The sequence below is a fragment of the Lepeophtheirus salmonis genome, chromosome 10 (genome assembly GCF_016086655.4).
Source record: "Lepeophtheirus salmonis chromosome 10, UVic_Lsal_1.4, whole genome shotgun sequence".
Taxonomy (NCBI): Eukaryota; Metazoa; Arthropoda; class Copepoda; order Siphonostomatoida; family Caligidae; genus Lepeophtheirus; species Lepeophtheirus salmonis.
In genome coordinates, this window is record NC_052140.2 from 2,801,908 (window position 1) to 2,822,996 (window position 21,089).

Genomic DNA, 21,089 nt, shown 5'->3' on the forward strand with positions numbered 1-21,089 from the left:
CATAGAAGACGTTGAGTATCCCCAAGGATTTGTGTCTGAATTATAATTGTCAGTCCTCATAGTAGAATTGAGGATCGACATCCAAGTAATTATTTGCTAATATCATTGTTTATTTCATTCTCCCCCTCCCTCTTCACAGCTGATTGTAACTGATCTAATGACACGCCATGACAGCTAATCGGCTTTCCTCCACACTGTTGTTTTTTTAAATAATTGTCAGGGTTACCATGTTAACTTTCGTTTTTTTAGCATGCCCAAAATACACAGAATTTTCATCACTACCTATAACTCTGCAACAAATCCTAAGTGTTACCCTTTGTCATTCATGACAATACACACAATAATGATTACTTTATACTTAGGAAATGTTCTCTCTTCAGGAATTAAATAATTATGATAACAACTTTGGAAAGCAAAGAAATATTGTTTGGATTACCAACGAAAACAAATCTCGCACTTGCTCAAGGTCAGTTTGTATATATATTAGATATAATAGTAAAAAATATGAACTGCAAATTAATGTGGTCCCCCTGTCAATAAGAAGAATATTAGGGAGAAGACCAGGTTAGCTGTCATGGAGGTTCAGTAAATGATCTGCAAATAGCTATGAGAGGAAGGAAATCATCACAATATCACTCCGTATCTAGCAAGGCCATACTCATATGCAAGAATAAATCTACTCCAAGATTAATATAAATACAAGGTTATACCATTAAACTTTTGCTACAAATATTCGACTTCCAGAACGCTTTGTAATAGTGACGTCAAAGAGTATAACTGTTACCAAGAGTAGCTACTGTTACTGTTAGAGTACTGCGGTTATACTCTATGACGTCAAAATCTGTCTGTATTATCCAGCAGTAGGTATGATACATCAAATTGAAAATTATAGCAGGCCCGACTACATGTTGGCCTAAGCTTGTATTTCTATTAACCTCTTAGTTAGTCTATTAATCCTTATGACTCCCCAACAAATCCTCAGTGTTACTCTTTATTATCCATCAGCTCATTGCTCTTCAAATATCAAATGTAATGTACGTTCCGCTTAGAAGCACAATAATAAAAATGCATTTATTTCAAAAACAGAGACAGATACAGACTTCAGACATGAAATAAAAGTTGTTCAAAATTACGAGTTACGTAGGTATGTCTTATTTTATTCTTATCAGACCAGGTTCATGGGCTCTGGAGGGCAAGTTTGATTTTTTGCAAACATGTAGGTTGCTTTTTTTCATAAGACAAGATCGATTCTTCATGTCTCAAAGTTTTTTAAAGGTATGATATTGTTTTTGTTCTTAACCCATTGGGATTTTTACAAACTATTATTTTCATTTAATTCCAATATAAGAGTTAATCCTTGGCGCCAAGTAGTATTCAATGCAGGTGCTTTTATTTAGTACCAGGGCCATTTGATGGAGTTTAATGACTTCATACTTCAACACATTCGCTTGAACTTATGAAAGACACTTTTTCGATCAATCTATTTGAGAAGTGGCCTTTATTTGAAATACATAATTTATACTAAAGCTGAATTTTATATTTCAACAGTTCTCTGGGGTTTTTTATGAAGTAAAAAACCCCCAAACATATAGAGCGTATTAAAATGCCGTCACAATTGTTGATCTCGACCATCTTGGGGGCATAAACAATCAAATTTTATGAAGATATAATCCCTAAACAAACGCATTGGATATGAAAAAAAATTCAGTTTTAAATCTTACTACCTCTACAACATTAATTACTTTTTACAATGAGTCAAATAATTCACTTATTTTTATTTAATTTCGAGAAAAAAATAAATCAATCTTACATTGCTAAGTAATTAAATATTCTACAACAAAATTAAAATAGAAAAATCAATCCAAATTGAACTTTTTTATAGTTAAAAGTTATTATTCTTTGGTTTTAGCTATAACTCGTATGATCCTTCACTTTACTTAATTTTTGAATGATTAAATCCATTTTGTAGGAACTGTATTCCTTTTTGGGGGCTCATAGTTGATATTTTTTACTACATAATATTGACAAATATCCAATAAATCTTGATTAAACTCCGTCAAATGGCTTTAAGAATATAACGAGATTTAACATTACCATTGAATACTCCTTAATGAAAAGGATGAACGCTGACATTTGAATTACATCAAGGTTATGGTTACTAAAATCCCTATAATATAGCTGCTAAATTTGTACAATTTTTTGGTTTGATCGATTTGGAAGGAGATTAGCTGGATAATTTTGAGAAAACATTTTATTCCTTCCATTATAATGGTTGATTTTCATCTACTAATTGGAAATTATTCTGCCACATTTGACATGTAGTCAGCCAAAAGGGATAGACGTTCTTTGTCATTGTATTTTGCACATATATATTTGCTATTTTTCTTTGCTTGTCCCTTATCCTTTCTCTTTTTGATGCCCCCTCAATCCCATTGTCATTTATTCGGACGCTACATATTTCATCCCTCCACTTTTGTCGTGCCAATCCATCTTCATCCCTTAGGTGGGTTATTACAGACCACCATTGACATTACCTCTCCTATCCCAGCAAGATAATTATGGGAAGACTTCTAAATACTCTTAGAGATTTTGCCCTTCCCCTCCATAGTCTTGGCCACACTTAAACACTTATTTTCTCTTTACTTACGACACCACCACCTTATTATCCCAGTCCTCGTGCCCATCTTAGAGAATAAATAGTTTTCATCAACACGTAGATATGACGTATTTCCCTTTTTCAAACGATGTCCATATTTATTATAAAAATATGTAGTTTGACAAAATATACTAATTAAAAAATGTGGATACAAAAGTCGCACTTATTTACTCTGGGTACAAATGTCCGGATAGAAATGTCGCGGATACATATGTTTGGATACAAATGTGACAGAGTCATTTGAAATAACATTGTTAAAAAATGTAATTACTTATTTTCAACTTATATTCGGGTCTGATATATAATCAAACTAACCACTAGAGCAGTGGTTCTTAACCCTGTTGCAGGTATTGAACCCCACTAGTTTCATATGAACATTCATATAACCCTTCTTAATTGATTGATCAGAGTGTGTCATCACATTATATGAGTTGGATATTTGTCTTGACCTCCACTGATTCCTTGAGACTGAAAAATGAAATCCAATGAAAAGAACCACTGCATTAGAGGGATAGATTTTTGGTAGTCAGTAAAGTGTACCTCATTCTATTTATTGTTCCCATTTTGAAATGATCTAATAATTTATTAATTTTCCTTAATATGAATGAAAAAAGGTTTTCATTCTTATAAAACTTGGTTGATTAGGCTTCCAAAATGTCCAACATGATCAATGCTGACATCTCATCAAAACGCCCACATTTAAAAAATAATTATAAATCTAATTCTAGAGGTGTTATATGATGAAAATCATTCATCTTGTAAAAAATAAACATTCAAAAACAGTAGGTCAATTATTTTGAATAAAAAATGACTCAATTTAGATCAATTTTCAAAGAAGCATACATTTTTGTTCTTGGAAATGGATTATAATTTCTTACGATGCATTAATTTAGTGGGCATTACACCGAGTTGAGAGAGTCATTTAACTCTAATTCCAAGGAAGAAACACTAAAATTGATTATTGATAGTGATTTAAATATATTAGAGAATTTGACACCTGACTATCATGATATATACACAATACTTATGTACTTGCCTTCTAGGAAAAATAATATGCATGCATGCATATTTAAGAATATCTAATTTTGATACTCTTTGAAAAATATGGACTATCATACATAATTAATTCAAGTAAGTAAAAACGACTATTATATCGTAAGATTGTACTCAATCAAATTGGGCCTAATATATTTGTAATGGAATTCGGCGCCTGTTTATTTCAGGCAACATACTTGAGGCTAAAGTCCTCCTTCAGCAACTTCCAGCTCCCTCCAGAGCCTCCTGGTTGATGTTGAAGGCTTAACTTCAGTCAGAGCTAGGGCCACCACGATCTTGGATGGTGTTCTTATTTTTCTTGGCCTCCCCGATATATTTTTATCACTGAAACTCCTCTCTCCCTTTCTTCACATGTCCCTAACCTTGTTCAGAGTCTTGAAGTTCACGCTAAACCTCTGGGCGATATCCTTGAGCTTATCAGCTGCATCGATCCCCTTTAAAATTTCAAATCCGCATCTTCACTCAAAACCGAGCTATAAGTCTGAATTTCCACCAACTTCGTATAAAAACGAATCAATTTTTAAATGAAGTGTTGGACATTAAATGCAGTTTGGAATCCAAGTACTTATAGGACTCATAATAATATGTACATGATGTTAAATAATCACTTTTAATTCCTTTCACTCTTAATGAAAATAAAAGTTGACTCCTTGAAGGGATTTCATATTCACTAATCGGATTCATACTGTGAGTCTATATCATTTTATACCTATTTTATTCAATATGCATATATCTATTTACTCCATTAGAAATATATGTGGCTCGTTGTTACCCTTACTGGCTCGAGCTACCTCATGTCCGAAAATAAACAGAAAAAAGACCCAAAATCAGTTGGCAGTTCAGTTCAGAAGCCGTTAAAAAAAAATTCAGGAATGGACAAGATTGAGTTTGCTCAGAAGAAGTCCACAAGTCCCATGACCGTGTACAATTATGTCAAAGCAACTTGGAGCTAGTTTTTTTAGATATTTTGGAGAAGCCATTTCTGTTTCAAAGAGACATGGAACTCCATGTCAAATAGGATCGCCGCTTAATGAATTTTATCAAGTTAGTTTATAACACTGAGAGTCTCAAACAGTCCGGTATATCCAAAGTTTTTCGTATATTACTTGGACAGTTTGAGGTATTGCCGTATCGAAATATTATATATATTTAAACAAATAAGATGTCATCTAATGATGCAGGGATGAGTAAATTGCCTAAATTGTAGTTAGTGTCAAAATAACGCCTAAAAGAATAACGTAAAAAGTATGGTAACTTTTAGAGACGACATATCTGCTGAAAGAGATCCGTATCAATCTGATCTGTTTCTGGCTCGTTGATACGTTACAATTTTCAAAATAAAGAGCTCTTACTAAAAGATATACTTATATTTATCCAATATTCACATCCCACTTTAGTGTTGTAAAAAATATGTCCTACGTAGCGGGAGCGAATTTTTGTTTTTACGACCAGAACAATGAGGATTTGTTTTGGAGTTATAACTGTAAGTCCTCGTTGGACTCAGTGTAGAATTGAGGATCGACATCCAAGTAATTGTAGTCTATATGTTCTTGCTATATACGGAATGGGATTTGTGTTTTATTGTGTATAAACGTCATGACAGCTAAGTTGCTTTCCCCGCCAAACATTCTTCAAATTGATTGATTGACAGGATTACCAATTCCATTTTTTGTCTTCTTTTTTTTTTACAGACCTGCAGTCTACATTTTGGGAACTGTGTACCACTTTGGACTAGTGATGAAAATTTGGTAGCTGGACTGGTTTTTTTGTTTTTTTAGTTGGCAAGCTGAGGAGTGAATTTTCTTTTCCTAAGCTGTTGCCATTATTATTTAATTCCAGAGGAATGAACTAAAATATACCAAGGTCAATAGAAATATGATGTTAGACCATCAAATAATTGGACTTGCTAGAATTTTCAATCTGACGTATTGTACCGACTGCGGGGTAAAACAGGTAGATTTCAACAAAACACGCAACCACTCATAGTCTATGACGTCATTATTCCTAGAGTTTTCAGTTAAATGTATCGTACACCCTGCTGGGCAAGAAAAACAGATTTTGAGAAAACACATAACCAATCCTAGTCTAGGACGTCTACTTTTAAAAGTGTGGTGGAAGTCAAACATCAGTCGCTATCGCGTTATGGTATAACCTTGTATTTCTACTAACCAAGCTATATACAACATATTATTGATACATTCAAAACGGGATTGAACATGTCTGGGTGCTCATGAAAGACGGTGAGTAAACCAGCCCCGAATTTTTTGTTCGGTTATGTCTTAAGTGATTTTTTCTAGACCGGTTTTTTCGGCCTCATATATAATGAGAGACCAATTTTTGATCATGATATGTACTAGAACAAATACTGTATACATATAAGAATCGCCGGGATTAAAAATCATCTGAACTATCTCTCTTAAAACTTCGTATGACGTCATTGCACTTGAAAATACATATAATGTCATGTTATAAACAATTTATCAGTAAAATCCGTCAACACCATTTTTTAAGGACCGAACTGTACCTAATTTTTTCCTTTGGACCGATCTAGATCGAATTTCTCTATAAGACCGGTTCAGACAGAGCTTTTTAAAAATATAATGGTCTCAGACTGGTATAGTATTTCCAGACCGAAAACCAACGACACTGAATGTCTCGGTTATATAATGAGTGGGAGGTGTGATTATTTCCTTTCTCTTACGGCCGCATGCAGCTGATCTGATGGAACGTCATAAACAACCTTCAAATTGTCAGGATTATCACGCTCATTTTCATTTTTTTTTTTTAAGATGCTCAAATTGCTTCGAATTAGCATCACTGTCAGTCATTGAAAAATATTTTCTACTCTAAACTGTAACTCTATTTGATACACACATGGTTACAAAGCTTACCACTCTATATCATTCTTCCTTAATGGATTTAGCATAATACAAAGAGTAATTGTTAGTTGAGTAGAATCATTAGTATATACATAATTACAATAACTATGGAACTGATAGTAAAATATCATTTTTCGAGGCATGATTAAGTATCTAAGTAGATATGCTACTTAGATACTGGTTGCTAAGAACACTCAATTCATAACAAAGGCCGCAGCAAAATCAAAATTACAAACATACTAAACAAATTCATCCAGAATTCGAGTTCTACTAACCCTAAAGTCTGCAAACTTTAATCTACTACCGACACTTTGAGGTAAATTCTTTTTATTTTTTAGAAAAAACAAAAGAAAATGACAAAAGTTATTTTTTGCTTTTTACTAGAAATTTAATTTTTCTAATTTTTTTATCAAAAAATTAAATTTTTGTGTGAATAGCTTTGGATTTTTGAAATTTTTTTATGTGAATTCCTGTGGATTTTTATATTTTTATTCGAAAAAATTTAATATTAAAAAATAAAATATTTAATTTCTTGTTAACAGCTATGGATTATTCATACTTTTTTCCTAAAATTCAATTTTTGGCGAAATGCTAAGGATTTTCGAAAAAAAAGAAAAATTTTTTTTTTTTTTTTTTTTTTTTCAAAAAATTTAATTTTATAAATTTAAGAAAAACAAAAAACAAAAACAAAAAACCCCACAATTTAAACCTGTTGACACCCCTGCCCTATTCACGGGCCCAATTTTAAAGTGTTTTCATGTGACGTCAGCCATGTTGGAAATAATTAAATATTTTCCTCTCATTTTCCAACGTTGTCTCGTCCCTAATCGATCAATATTTTTGTTTCAATGCAAGTATTAAATCATTTTTTATTCTTAAATCCATCTCATAATGTTTATTCAAGATCCATGGGACATTTGTTTATTTTATGTAGTAAAAACATGAACTTTGAGTGAACAAAAGTACATTTCCTTCAACTAAAATGCAATTCATAACGTCAGTGAAAACGCACTATTGTGTTTAGAGAGTCCGTTATCGAAGTCAAAAATTTCAACAGTTTTTCGTCAGAAAAAAAGTATGTGAAGTGAAAAAATGATGGAAAAATAATTTTGAGGTCTTTAGGCTTCCCTTTTTAAATGTTCTTAACCCCTGGACTTCCCAATGTGGGATATGGTCGAGGGGGAGATCAGATGGTATACAGGCTCTCTGATTATGGGCACGTGGGAAAAAAATCTAGGAAATGTTGGGCGTACTATCTGCAAGTCTGTGAGTACTTTGCCCAATTGTTCTGAACAAGCACATCGAATGATATATTCTACCATTACCTGGTAAAACACAGCATCTCAATAGAATGTGATTGTTGAAAAATCCAAATTTATTAAGTGTTGAGATCCCTAATCATGCATATGGGTTTTTACGTATTCTTTCCGGATGACATGAAGATATTCTTACACGTGTCCACGTACTAACATAAACATCCTAACAATGTCATGTCATTTTAAAAATAGAGCATAAATGTGTTACAGCTAATTACTTTGTTTATTTATCAAAAATGTACAATTATGAAATAGCCATCACGTACCAAGAGGGGATCAACAGCTAACAACAAAATATACCAGGTATTGTTCTGTTCGTGAAGTAATGCCGTGTACAATAGGTATAGTCAATCAAAACTTCCCATCCTCAATTATTCATTCAGATGTTGTATTTAGATATCCCCAAAATATCACACTTGGGGTTAGAATTTATGATAAATATTTTAACACAGTATTGAGACAGTATGCTGAATTTTCCAAATATGTTAAGATTTAAAAAATGAGATTTTGAAGATGTTGTGTTTTGCCAGCTTGGAGCAGCTTTGGTCTTTACACATATAATTTGTCAAACTTTAAAATTACAATGATAAAAACCCGTGACCCGTAATTTTGCCACAAAAGTTTTCTCCGCTCCTAATTTTGTCTCGAGGAGATTTTGCATGGAATGTTCAATTATTTAAAGTTCCAAACACGCAACCTGTTGTATTGAAAAGCAACATTTTTGAGTATAAATCAACTCATATAAACAATTATAAAGCAACAATATTAATCATACTTGTAATTTTATATCAATATCATTTGGTATTTTAAGCAACCCTTCAATTTTTGGAGTATATTTGAGACCCTAAACAATGATGGATCGGATGATTGTATAACATTCAAATCAAGGAAGAACAGGTCTGACTATTAAAATTCATCAATCAATGGTTGATACGTCAATCATAGTGATATTATGTTCCTCTAGCTATACAGGGTATGCAAGTTATCTATGCCATCGCTGGGATATGGGCATATATTTTTTGTTCGATACCTTGTTCAAACTTGTACCAGTTGGAAAAAAATGTTATCAATGGACGAATTCGTTATCACAAATATTCGCAAAAGGGTCAGAGCCATTCTTGGAATCCGTACCAGCTGTGACAACCTAAAATAACAGGTGGTTAGCCTTCTGCCCCAAGGATGTGCTGTCGTCATGCAGACGATGTTCCCAGGCCACGTCGTAAGGTTTGGAGGTGATTAGCTCCGAAGGGCACGACATGCCTCCTCATGTGTTCCTGCAAGTCCTCAAGGTCAACATTGATGCCTACGTCGACGTGCAGGAGATCAAGGGGAAGCCTTGGTTGCCAATGGGAGGCCTTACATGTGGCAGCATGACTCAAGTAATGGCTCCGTAGACAATTTTGACGTCTTCATCATGACTGACTTTTGGCCTCCAAACTCACCGGATCTGAATTTCCATGATTTTTTTGGTATGTTGTTCGATCGAATCACACACCTACCGAACTCTCAACATCACCAAAGACAAACTTATCAGTCGGATCATGAAGGAATTCCAGAATTGCCAAGGGACAAAGTGGCGAAGGCCTGCTCACGCTTTCGGCCTCGTATAGAGACTGTAATTTAGGCTGGAGATGATTTTATTAAATAAAATAAATCAGAATTCATCAAGCTTTCAGAATCTAGTTCTATTCTTTTAAATATGATAACTGATTCGGTAGAAAATGGCGTTAAGAAATCCTTTTCGTGCATCAAGTGTAATTAATCTCCTAGACGCAAAATTACTGGTGAAGAAAAGGATCATAAAAAATTACCTTAAACCATAGATTTTGAGTGATGAGATTTTTTGTAATGGGACTCTAATTTAGAACCACTCTGTATATGAATGTAATATTATTCTGTCGAATGTAATAAATCATGAGTTATGAATCACTTTCTTCACAAAGGTTAGAAAGTTTGAATTATTTACCTCAAAGTGCCTGAGGGATTTTGAAAGGGTTTGATGAACAAGAGTAGAGCGGAGTGCCAGATTGTCTAACGCAATACTTAAGTACATAGTTATACATATATGTATGTAAACATACAGGGTGGTCCAGATGAATTGAAAAAAAAACTTTAAAGGCATTGCCCACAAGGCCAAAAATCCAGGATGTGCCTATTGACAACAAATTGTACTCACTTTTAGAGCCTGGAAAACAGACCGTACCTGACCCCATGCAATTTATATCTCTGGGAGAAGATGGAACATAAGGCTAATGACTAGTTTCATTCGTCTGCGGGGCCCTGAAGAAATACATTATCTGTACAATGTAAATATAGTTGAAAACAATATAAAAATTATGATTTTACCCTATCCAGTACGTTCGTAAATAGCTTTTAAAGATTTTCCCTATTTATCTGGACCACTCTGCACAACTGATTTCTTAATAATGGATTATCAATTTCTTATCACTTTTTTTTAATGTTGCTTGTCGAAAGGTAAGAAAGAAAAAACGTGGGTAACTAGGTACAGGAGCTTGGACTTGAAGTGTTTCAACTAGACATTTTTAAACTGATGTCTGTGTGTAAATTAATTACAAACAAAATATTTCAATATGTACATATTATGTATGTAATCATCAATTTTGTACATACATTACGATGACTCTCTCGAAATATCGGGATTCAACGGGGGTTTACACCTACGGTACATTCACAGAGAAATCCCGCATTTATTTAATTATTTTTCTTTGTTCCACACTATAAGAACAACTATTTTTGAAAGAGTATAGGATTTGGCATTGTACTGGATGTCTCATTGTACTGGATGCCTCATTGTACTGGATGTCTCATATTTTTATAAAAAGTGTTGCAGTTGCAACCCCCGGGTTGTGTATTTCACAATATAACAATCCCCAGCTAATCCAAAAAAAGAAAAAAAGATCGTTTATCCCTTATTATTTAAGATAATTTGTTGCAAGTGGAATTGGGTACCGGAATTTAAAAAAAAAAAACTGGACGCAGAGGATCTAAAAACATTCCGCAAACCAGTGACGTCGCTTAAACCTGGGGAGAGGGGGGTCTGAAGTTTCTCAATCCCCCCCCCCAAAAAAAAAAAAAAACATATCATATATATATAAACAAGTCCAAGGGCGTCCACAGGAAGATCTGTATCCCCCCTAAATTAAGGAAATTTTTTCATTTTATTAGAAAATTTAATATTTGAAATTTAATTTAATTTTTCCATTTTATTAGAAAATTTAATATTTGAAATTTAATTTAATTTTTCCATTTTATTAGAAAATTTAATATTTGAAATTTAATTTAATTTTTCCATAAAAATTAGCTTTTTGTGAACAGCTGTGGGCTTTAGGTTTTTTTTTCTCCAAAAAAATTTAATATTTGAAGTTTAATTTAATTTTCCAAATATATATTTTTTTCCAAATAATTTATTAGATTTAAATTTCTATTCTTTTGAAATTTTAACTAAATAACTAAATATATTCCTACGGACGTCCTTGAAGTCGGATTTTGGTTTAATCACATATAGGATCCTAAATGGGGAAGCAGATCAGTCTGAAATTTAGCAGGTAGACGTACATATGAAATTCATTTATTATTTATTGGGCATCCGAGGTCATTAACTGGCAGTTTTTGAGGCCTCCTTTTTCTTCTCTCTTTTTATATTTCTCTTTCAACATCTCTCTTTCTCTCTTTGTTTCTTTTATACTACCTTCATTCTTTGTTTATATTCAGCCCAGCAACTATTTATTTATGTAATTATATAACACTGTTGCTAAGCCCCTACAACTGATGCAAGCCAGTAACGCCCCTCCCGCGCACTTTAGTAATGATATGGATAAAAATGGAGAATATGAGAAGAACAGGCTTAAAATTGAGAATTTCTTTTTAAACTATGACAAGAAATAGTTAAATTTCCCGAGAGTTGAGAATCAACCCTAATGTACAAATAAGGATATCATCAACTGATAACAAGAGTACATAGCAATGGATATGCAATATTATACTGCAACTATGTAAGTATCTTTTACACAACACATCAGAGGGAACATTTCAGAAATCCACTTGCTGTTGTTGTTGTTGTAAAGATAGAGTATCTTGTTCATAGATGTAATGTATAATTTAACTGTGAGTGTTTATTTAAGGAGTAGTGATAAGAAGATGAATATGATAATAGACACCCTACTTCTTGTATATAATTTATAAAAATAAATAAGTTGTAAATGTGTCATGGAGTCTAATTGACTCAAACACTCTTCCCAACCACTTTTTGTAACTTAAAGTATTGGGTAATATTACTTAGCTGAGTCATTTATGTAATAAGTAACATTACTTATGAACTATAATTAGGCATATATAAGTCGTCTCCGGAATACAAATCTAAAATACCAGCATATTACCTCCAAAAAACGGTTGCCCAACGGGGAACGTTGATAAAATTATTCAGATCTTTATTTAATGACCCGTTTTTACACGCTATTTATTATTTATTTAATCTGATTGATGAGGGATTTCGAGTCGTTTTCTTTTCGTATGAGTACCCAATATTCAAGTGATGAGTCATTACTTGACATCATATATTACACCAGTCATCTTGTTTTTCCTGCCCTCTTACCATTCCCTGTGTCTGCAACCCAATTCAAAAGTGAGGAACTAGAGTCAGTTTTATGAAAATGACGGGATATTTGAAAGTCACATTATTATAGAACTTTGCATTGTGATGGACAATATTGTAGAACACATAATTAGCTGTCGATTGCTAAGTCCTCCACGCGGAATTGTTCCAGTAGATCATCGGAGAGCAGACAGCCATTATGTTACTGTGTGCTCATGGAGGCGACTAGGACAATGTTTTTCTTAGCAATTGACAGCTAATTCTGTGTTCTACAAACTTGCTCATAGGAAAATTGTAAAAAAAAACACCTGTTAATCTCTTAAAATTTCCGTAATAGAGATGAGAAGATAGTAACGGTTGGTCGGGTATTAGTCATAAATATTTAGCAGAGTAATCTCGTTATACTATTAGCTACTACAAAAAAAATAAACTTATTATTGTAATATATTTCTAACATCACCCGTTACTACCCAACACAAATGTCTACAAACGATGATGTTGTTGTCCTCCTTTGAAGCAAAGTGAATGTGCAAAGGAGTATATGTTTCTCTCTACGTGCTTGAGACACACAAACACATGGGATGAATCTTTAAGTCATGCATAGTGCATATTTATATGTATATAGATTATACATATATTAGAGTGGGCCGAAAATCAGAATTTGAGAAATCAATGATGCTTTTTGGGTTCTGGGGGAAGTATGGTTGCGAACCTGAAGGAATTGAGGGAAGGACACCACCAGGAGTGGAGCCGGTGGCTTAATTTGACTCAACACGGGAGATTTTAATAGCCCGGAGACAGGTCTGTGATCCAATTAGATGTTCTGGACTGCACGCACAGTTCACTGAAGGGATCCGCGTGTATGAGCTGAAATTGACTATTTGATGTTGTACACGAGGGATCGGGAACCTTTTTGACTGAGGAAGCTATGAACGGCACATATTTTAAAATGTAATTCCGTGGGAGCCATACAATATGTTAACACTAAATTCAAGTTAGTTGGGCATTTTATCTAAGACCAACACTTTTAGAATACAATAAGTTTCTGAATTCTTATTAGTAAAGTGCATTAAGGACATGCATGCCGCAATTTCTTTGTTCATTCACGCAATAAGAAATCTAAACTATAACCATTAAATCCTGCAGACACCCCTGATAACCTTGAACATGCTTACAATAGCAGCTATCACCAGGGGTGATATATTTTTTATTTATAAAAGATTTGTCTACGATCCCGATACAGTCATTCAAAAGACCACTCCTGGCTTGCGAGCCATGGGTTCCCGTCCCCTGTTGTAGACAGTCCGGATGGAGATGTCAGTGGTACTTGTAGCTTTCTCGACAGTGACACTGATCAAAAGATATTCCACAGGCGCTACTTTTTTGTTGGGTTGTCTAATAAAACCTCGTAATTCAAAATAACGAAGATGATATCGTCATTAAACTCTCCTCCAAGCTTTGAGTTCTCCCTCCGTATATGTATTGGGGAGCCTCTGAGACCCACTCCTTTGAGCTGCTGATAATTTACACGAATTATTTGTATATCAATATATAACTTTTCCATATAAAATGATTTCCAAATTTGAAAAAATGAACAGACCCCTTCAAAACGACTCACCCTAATATATGTATATACAAAAACAAACCCATCAATAAACAAGTAATTAAACATTATTATCAATTACATATCTATATATGTAATTGACATGAGATGAAAAGAGGGAGAGAAAGATAGAGATCAAAAGATAAATTGTAGAAGTTTGAAGCAGCGATGAAAAGATATCCACATCACTTTTACAAATATCAATTACTCAAGATTTGAGTAAGAAAAATAATACTGAATCAAATCGGTCTCATCATCATTGATGACATTTATCAGCTCAAAAATGTAGTATACGTATTCCGATTTGAACTATTAAATCATAATCACAGGAAGGATATACATAGGTTGATAAAGTAGAACACATTAACCAAAGTATCTTTGGTCCTTGAAATCCCCTGGCCATTAATGCATCGAATATTCAACTCTAGGGCTAGAAGCGTCTTTAGAGAGGCTGTAGACCCCACCCCATTTAAGGAATGTTTACTTTTTACTAGAATTTTTTTTTGGGTCAGGATGAAAAAATTTTAGGCTCAAGGAGGAGTAAAATTCTCTTTTTTTGAAAGATGTATATTCTTTAAAAAATACTGTGAATTTATGCGCCAGAGTCAAAAATTTAGTATTTGAATTTTTTTTTTTAAATAGCTATGGATTTTATAAATGTTTTTCCAATAAATTAAATATTCGTAATTTTTTTCCAAAAAATTCAATTTTCTATGAATAGTTATGGATTTTGGAACTTTTTTGTAACCACCTGTGGATTTTTTTTTTTTTTTTTTTTTTTTTTTTTTAACAATTGAGGATTTTGGAAATTTAAAAAAAAAAAATTAATTCTTGTAATTTTATGTTATAAATTTTTTCCAAAAAAAAATTAATTTTGGAAACTTTGTGAATAGCTATGGATTTTAGAATTTTTTATTTATTTCAAAAACTAGCCCCTATCCAAATATAATCCTGCAGACCCCGTTGAGGACAAAATCCGCCAAGGATCATTCCTCCCTCTCCTATGGCAGCCTTAGTCAAATGAGAAGCCCCGGGACTGATAGAATTTCTAGTCCTATTGTTTAATAGCAAAAAAAAACACCAAATTTTCAACTAAGAAATTTAAATACAAAGCAATAAAAATCGGAAAATAAAAAAATGAGTTTTGTCAAATTTGACATTTAAAAAAAAGCAAAAACATTCTGTCAATATTGTCAAAGAATTGTCAAAGAGCCCCTCACCCATAGAAAAAAAAATCCTACTAAGGACCCAGTAAGTTGAACCAAGATTCCAAGACCTAGTCCCAAATGTTGCCTTAGATGATCTGACTAATAATGTGTTGATCCTTATTAGGACACAAGACTGTAGTTCCCTCCAGTTTAGTCTTGGTCTGGTGCAAATCAGTCAAGCATATCAGTCCTAAAATTGAAATAGTTCGGTCCTTGTCGACGTCACTCAACCTTATTTCTTCATTTTTAATCAGTTCTAGTACTGACAATCCAAAGAAACGGTCCTAAGACTTTATTCAAATATCCATGATTCAGGATTAAACATACAAGGTTATAAAAAAATTAATTCTTGTGTATTTATTAATAAGCTTCTACCAAGACGTTGGAGTCAATTGGTGTTGTGTCAGTTCTTATTCAGGACTGAGGACCGCGGTCCAGTCCGGTCCTTTTCTGTTCAATCCACTCCACTTGTCTGTCCTTACAGAAGGTAAAATTGATCCCTCGTGACGTCAATGTTTGCTTTTTTAATTATTCTATTATATAACAAATTAACAATATCATATGTTCCTATTATAATGAAAAAAATAATCTTTTTTGCAAGATATGTGCAATAATCTTGATATATATATCATATATCTTAGTTGCCTTAATAAACCATCGATGTTTATATGAAAAATTCCAAAGACCGACAGTTCAGGACCAGTCCTAAACATCAAAATTATCTCCCGGCCTGGATGGAAATGGTGGTAATAAGAAAGGAAAACGAGACTCTCACAATTGACATTTTTTTCTAATAGACAAAAATCGTTCTTAAATGAAATATGGACAGCATTTTTTAAAACAAAGCAAAAAAGGCTTGGCCTTTAGGTCATTCTAAAAATATAAGCTTCTTAAATTAAAAAAAAAAAATCAATAAATTTTTAAGGACAATATTTCTCCATTTTTGTATGTTACGGCAGGTCATATGGATATTATACAACTATACATATGTTTGTTAATACAATCCCACTTAGATATATAGGGTATACTATATAAATTGCAAAACATGGGTTCATTGACACAATGACGTCATATATTATGATTATTGTATTTTGTTCCTATACTCTAATTGCTGTATACAGTGTCGAAAATAAAGCCTTAACTTTGTAAAAAATCGTACGTACATCAACTTGAAATTTAATACTCCTTTGAACAATACATATGATTATTTGAAGTTATTGTCAAGGCGTGTAACTTGATAAATGATGGGATAGGAAGAAAGGATAAGAACAGATATATTTTAATGAATAATAATAAATAGGAGAAAATCCTGTTACGACTCCTTAAATAGTTTATGACTCTCTTAACATACATAACGCATCACCATTTGACTATTGAATCCATTATATCTATTTCTAAGGTTTCAACGTATGTACACAAGCCTTTGGACCTTTTTGACCGCCCCCTCGCCCAAGTGAGCATTTGGTATACGTAATTGAAAGACACTTCTCTCCCTTCGACCTGCGGACGACTTTGTACATAGTCCCTCAGTAAACATCTATGATATATTTATAAGTCTGGGTTTGTTTTTTCTTCATAGAATTATAAAGAGTCGAAGGGATCAGTCTGAAATTCAACGAGTAGACGTATAGAATAACCAAGTGTGTTGTTTTAATATTTTTATGGCCTCCAAGGTGTTTTCGACCCAAATAAACCCTTCTTTCCCTCTCTTTCACCTCTTCTCTTTTCCTTTTTTCTTTTTTACTAGTGATGGGACGAATCCAAAAAATAAAAAATTCCGATTCCGGTGCGATTCTAGTAAATGCCTATTCCAATTCTTTAATATTTTGAATAAAGGTTAAAAAAATACAACATTGCGATCGGTGGCATCCACAAAATTATATTTTAGAGGGGAGAGGCTTGGTTCTTTAGAATTTTTTTCAGAATATATCCAAAATTTGATATTTTTTTTTTTTAAATTGAAAAATAAACATTCGAAATTTTAATTTTTTTTAAAAAAGATTTAAAATATATAATTTAATATTGAAAACTTTTTCAAAAATCTACAACAATTCACAAAAAGTTATTTTTTTTTGAAAAAAAAATATTAAAAACACTCGGTTATTTACAAAAAATAAAAATTTTCAGAAGCTCCAAGCTGTTCTCAAAAAAAAAAAAAAAATTGGAAAAAATTTTAAATATTAATTTTTTCGGAAAAAAATTAAAACATACATATTTATTCAGAGAAAGCTATATTTTTTTGAAACAATGAGAAAAATTTAATAAAATTTTCTTGTATAAAGTAAAAATTCCTTAATTTTGGAGGGTGCTATTTTTTTTCATAATCTAGTATATTACTAAATAAGAATTGGAATCCCAAGTTAAACATTATTTTCCCAATGTCGATACCAGAAAAAACAGCTGATTCTCCAATTCCGATTCATCGTCCCATCACTCCTTTTAACATGCATCTCTCTCCGTCTTTTTTCTTCTACCTTCCTTTTTTAAAAAGCCCAATATGCATATATTTATTATGCATGATGACCTAATCAAAAATTTCAATAAAAAGAATGTTTGCTGAAGTTTCTAGTTTCTCACACCAGAATGTGCATTGTGGAAATTACACTCTCATCTTGATGACTCGACTTATTAGTATAAATTGATGAAGTAACAATTATGTATGTAACCGAGCCAATTTTGCTTTTCCACCTTTATTCTTGGTTTCTAATCTTCCCAATAGGGGCTCTATAACCTCCGGCACGGCATGTCAATAGATCGCGGGAACACTTGCTAGGATTTTAAATTATAATTCTGGCTGAAAACATCATCAAATGTGAAATATCCAAGCTCAAAGCAAAGTTTACATCAATAGGAAATGATGCCACGGAGATATTTGAATTTTGCGACATAGAGGGAGCGGGGATCAAATTGTCGGGAAAATATTTTTCTACTAAAAACAACACAAAATATACATTTTCGTAACTTTTTTATTGAAAATCAAAACTACGACGAGCATATAGGTATAGAGTAGCCATTCATTCGATATAATCACCGTTGGCATCAATAACAGCCTCAATACGGCCTCTGAACCGGCCGCAGGCTCTTCACCATCTCATTGTCCATGTTGGAATACATCCTCGATGGAGTCCATCAGACTGGCCTTGGTTTGGGGATGTCTGTTGGTATGTCTCTCGACATAGCCCCAGACAAAATAGTCCAAAGGATTAAGGTCGGGAGAGTTAGGAGGCCACAAATCCTTGGTTACGACGTCATAACAGTTCTCGGTTAACCACTGCATGGAGATTTTGGACACATGGCAGGGTGCTGAGTCCTTATTGTTTTCTCATGGCAGCCCAGATCCCTCGCCATGGCCTTCATGGACCTCTTAGGGTCATCCTCAACCATCTTCTTCGCCTTGTCGATAAAGTCGGTGTCCCTGACCTTCCTGTCGGCACCCTCCTCCTTGGGTGCCCTCTTTATGGTGACATCAGCATCCCAGGTGTCCTCTAGCTTCTTACGGATACGCTGAACAGTCCTTAAATTCACTCCTAAGGTTGAAGCAATCGTTGAATTGGAGATTTCACCTCCATTATTAATCAATGCCATGACTACGGCGGACCTCGAAAGCTCCTCGTTCCACTTATAGCTCTTTATCTCCTCATATGATGACGGCATGATGCTAACTCAACTACGTGTCGTCAGCTGACGAGAATAGCTTTCCTATTTGGTAACCGGTTTTTTATTTGATAATGTCGTCTTCAAGTTATCAAGGTTTAAAGTAGGAGACAATTTGATCCCTGCTCCCAGTACATTAGACATAGTCTTTCCAGTTTTGCCATGATTCTGGTTTTGCACTTGTAATTACATTCCCTTGTTCGATGAAGTACCTAGCTCAAGGAAGAAATTAACAGATTCCAACAAGACAGTAAACTGGCCCACACGCCAAAAAAAATGCAGCATGTCTTGGCCACAACATGTCCACGCTTTTGGAGCCCGATATTGGGCCTGAACCCACGCGATTTCTATCTCAAGGGCAGTGTCGAACATGTAGCCAAAAATTATTAGTCTTTAGGGCCCCTAAAAAAGTCCATTACCCATACAATAGTGAAGCTGTCACCACTAAAGGTCGCCCTGGCCTATCAAAGCTACATCAGTCGTGTCGCCGAGGTTATCAAGAAAGGCAGATCTCATTATGAATAATTGAAAATGTAGCTTTCAAGTCATACTAAAAATATGGTTTTACTCCGTCTAGTTCATTCGTTATAAGTCTATTTATCTGGACCACACTCTAAAATACACCTGGTGATATATATTCAAAGACTTGAAACTGGAATTGGACTTGCATTAAAAGGATTTTCCCCCCAATTCTCCTTGTTTATTTTGTTTACGGGCTCAAGTTCTCTGCCTCATCTTACTGCAATGAATGTCTTCTTAGTTTAATAATGTCCCACTGCTATAAAAATCAGTCTTTGTTTATAAGAAAGGATTTATGGGGAAAGCTAAGGAATTTCAAGAATATGTAAGTACATTATTTCTACATTAATACATGGGCTAAAACTTGACATACAAAGAAAATCAAATTATACGAATACTACATAGGCAATAAACAAACTATATTTATTTTTGTCTATACAACCCATCAACACAAAAGCCAGCTGGAATTATTTTTCTCAAAATTGAGACTGGATTACATTGGTATTCAATAAAGTGATTACTTTTGATAAAAGCTTTTGAAAAATAAGAAACACTCATCAGATTGTCAACTAATTTTATTTTTTCCCCAAAATAAATAACTAAAACAAATTAAGCTTGAAGTGGCTTTAACGTTCTGTTGCTAAATCTTGAAAAGATCGTATCTGAATGAAAATTCGTATTATTGCCAGAGCTAGTGATGAAAACCGTGCATATTTTGGGGATGTTATTAAATCATTCAACGAAAATCAAGATGGTAATCCTGAAAATGTGAAGAATGTTTTAGAGGAGAGCTGCTTAGCATCCTTGACGTTTCAATAAATCAGCTACTATCAGCTGTGAAGAGGGGGAAGAGAAGGGAATAAACAAGGACATTGGCAAGAATTAATCCGATGTCGATCCTCAATTCTACTCTGAGTCACACAAGGACTTACAATTATAACTCTACAACAAACCCTCAAGGTTCCTCCCCGTCTCTTTTATGAGCAACAGGTGAGTAAAAGAAAACTCATTCTTCAGATTACTAATTCCAAAAATAATGGGACAAATGAATTACAGACGGCTTACCTCACAAGTCCTAGATGTCATTCATTGCTACAAATTTGAATCTATTACAGCCTTGCTACGAACTGCTGATCGAAATCCCTTTGTCGTCTCTTCGTATTCCTTTCTATCTCAGAGCAGGAAAAGACTCGGACTAGAGTTGCACATCAGCGTCATTAAAGTAGTACTTCAGACTCGAAAGGAAAAAAACATGTGACTCGACTTGGACACGGACAGCTCATAAACAAATGACTTGTTGACAGATCTGACATAAATAACATTTAGTTTCAAAGCAGATAAATCATAAATTAAATTGTAGGGTGTTTTATTTATTTAATAATTTCAAACATGTCTCAGAAAGAATGTAGCTGGTTTTTAAAAAAATACATTTTGCCATAGAGCGAAACAAATTGGTTTATATTATGTTTTTATGTTAAAATTGCTTAGTTTGGCCAATTACAATTGATAAGCAAATTAAATTCTTGCTAATGAAGATGCACCATCTTATAAAACTCATAACTAAGTCAGGTGCTATCAAAACTCTA

At 33.6% G+C, this 21,089-nt stretch overlaps 1 protein-coding gene across 4 annotated transcripts in view; it reads right to left on the minus strand.

Annotated features, from left to right (window-relative positions):
• Positions 1-21,089, minus strand: part of LOC121125676 (monocarboxylate transporter 14) — a 41,994-nt gene that overhangs the window by 8,771 nt on the left and 12,134 nt on the right. The window lies entirely within an intron of this gene.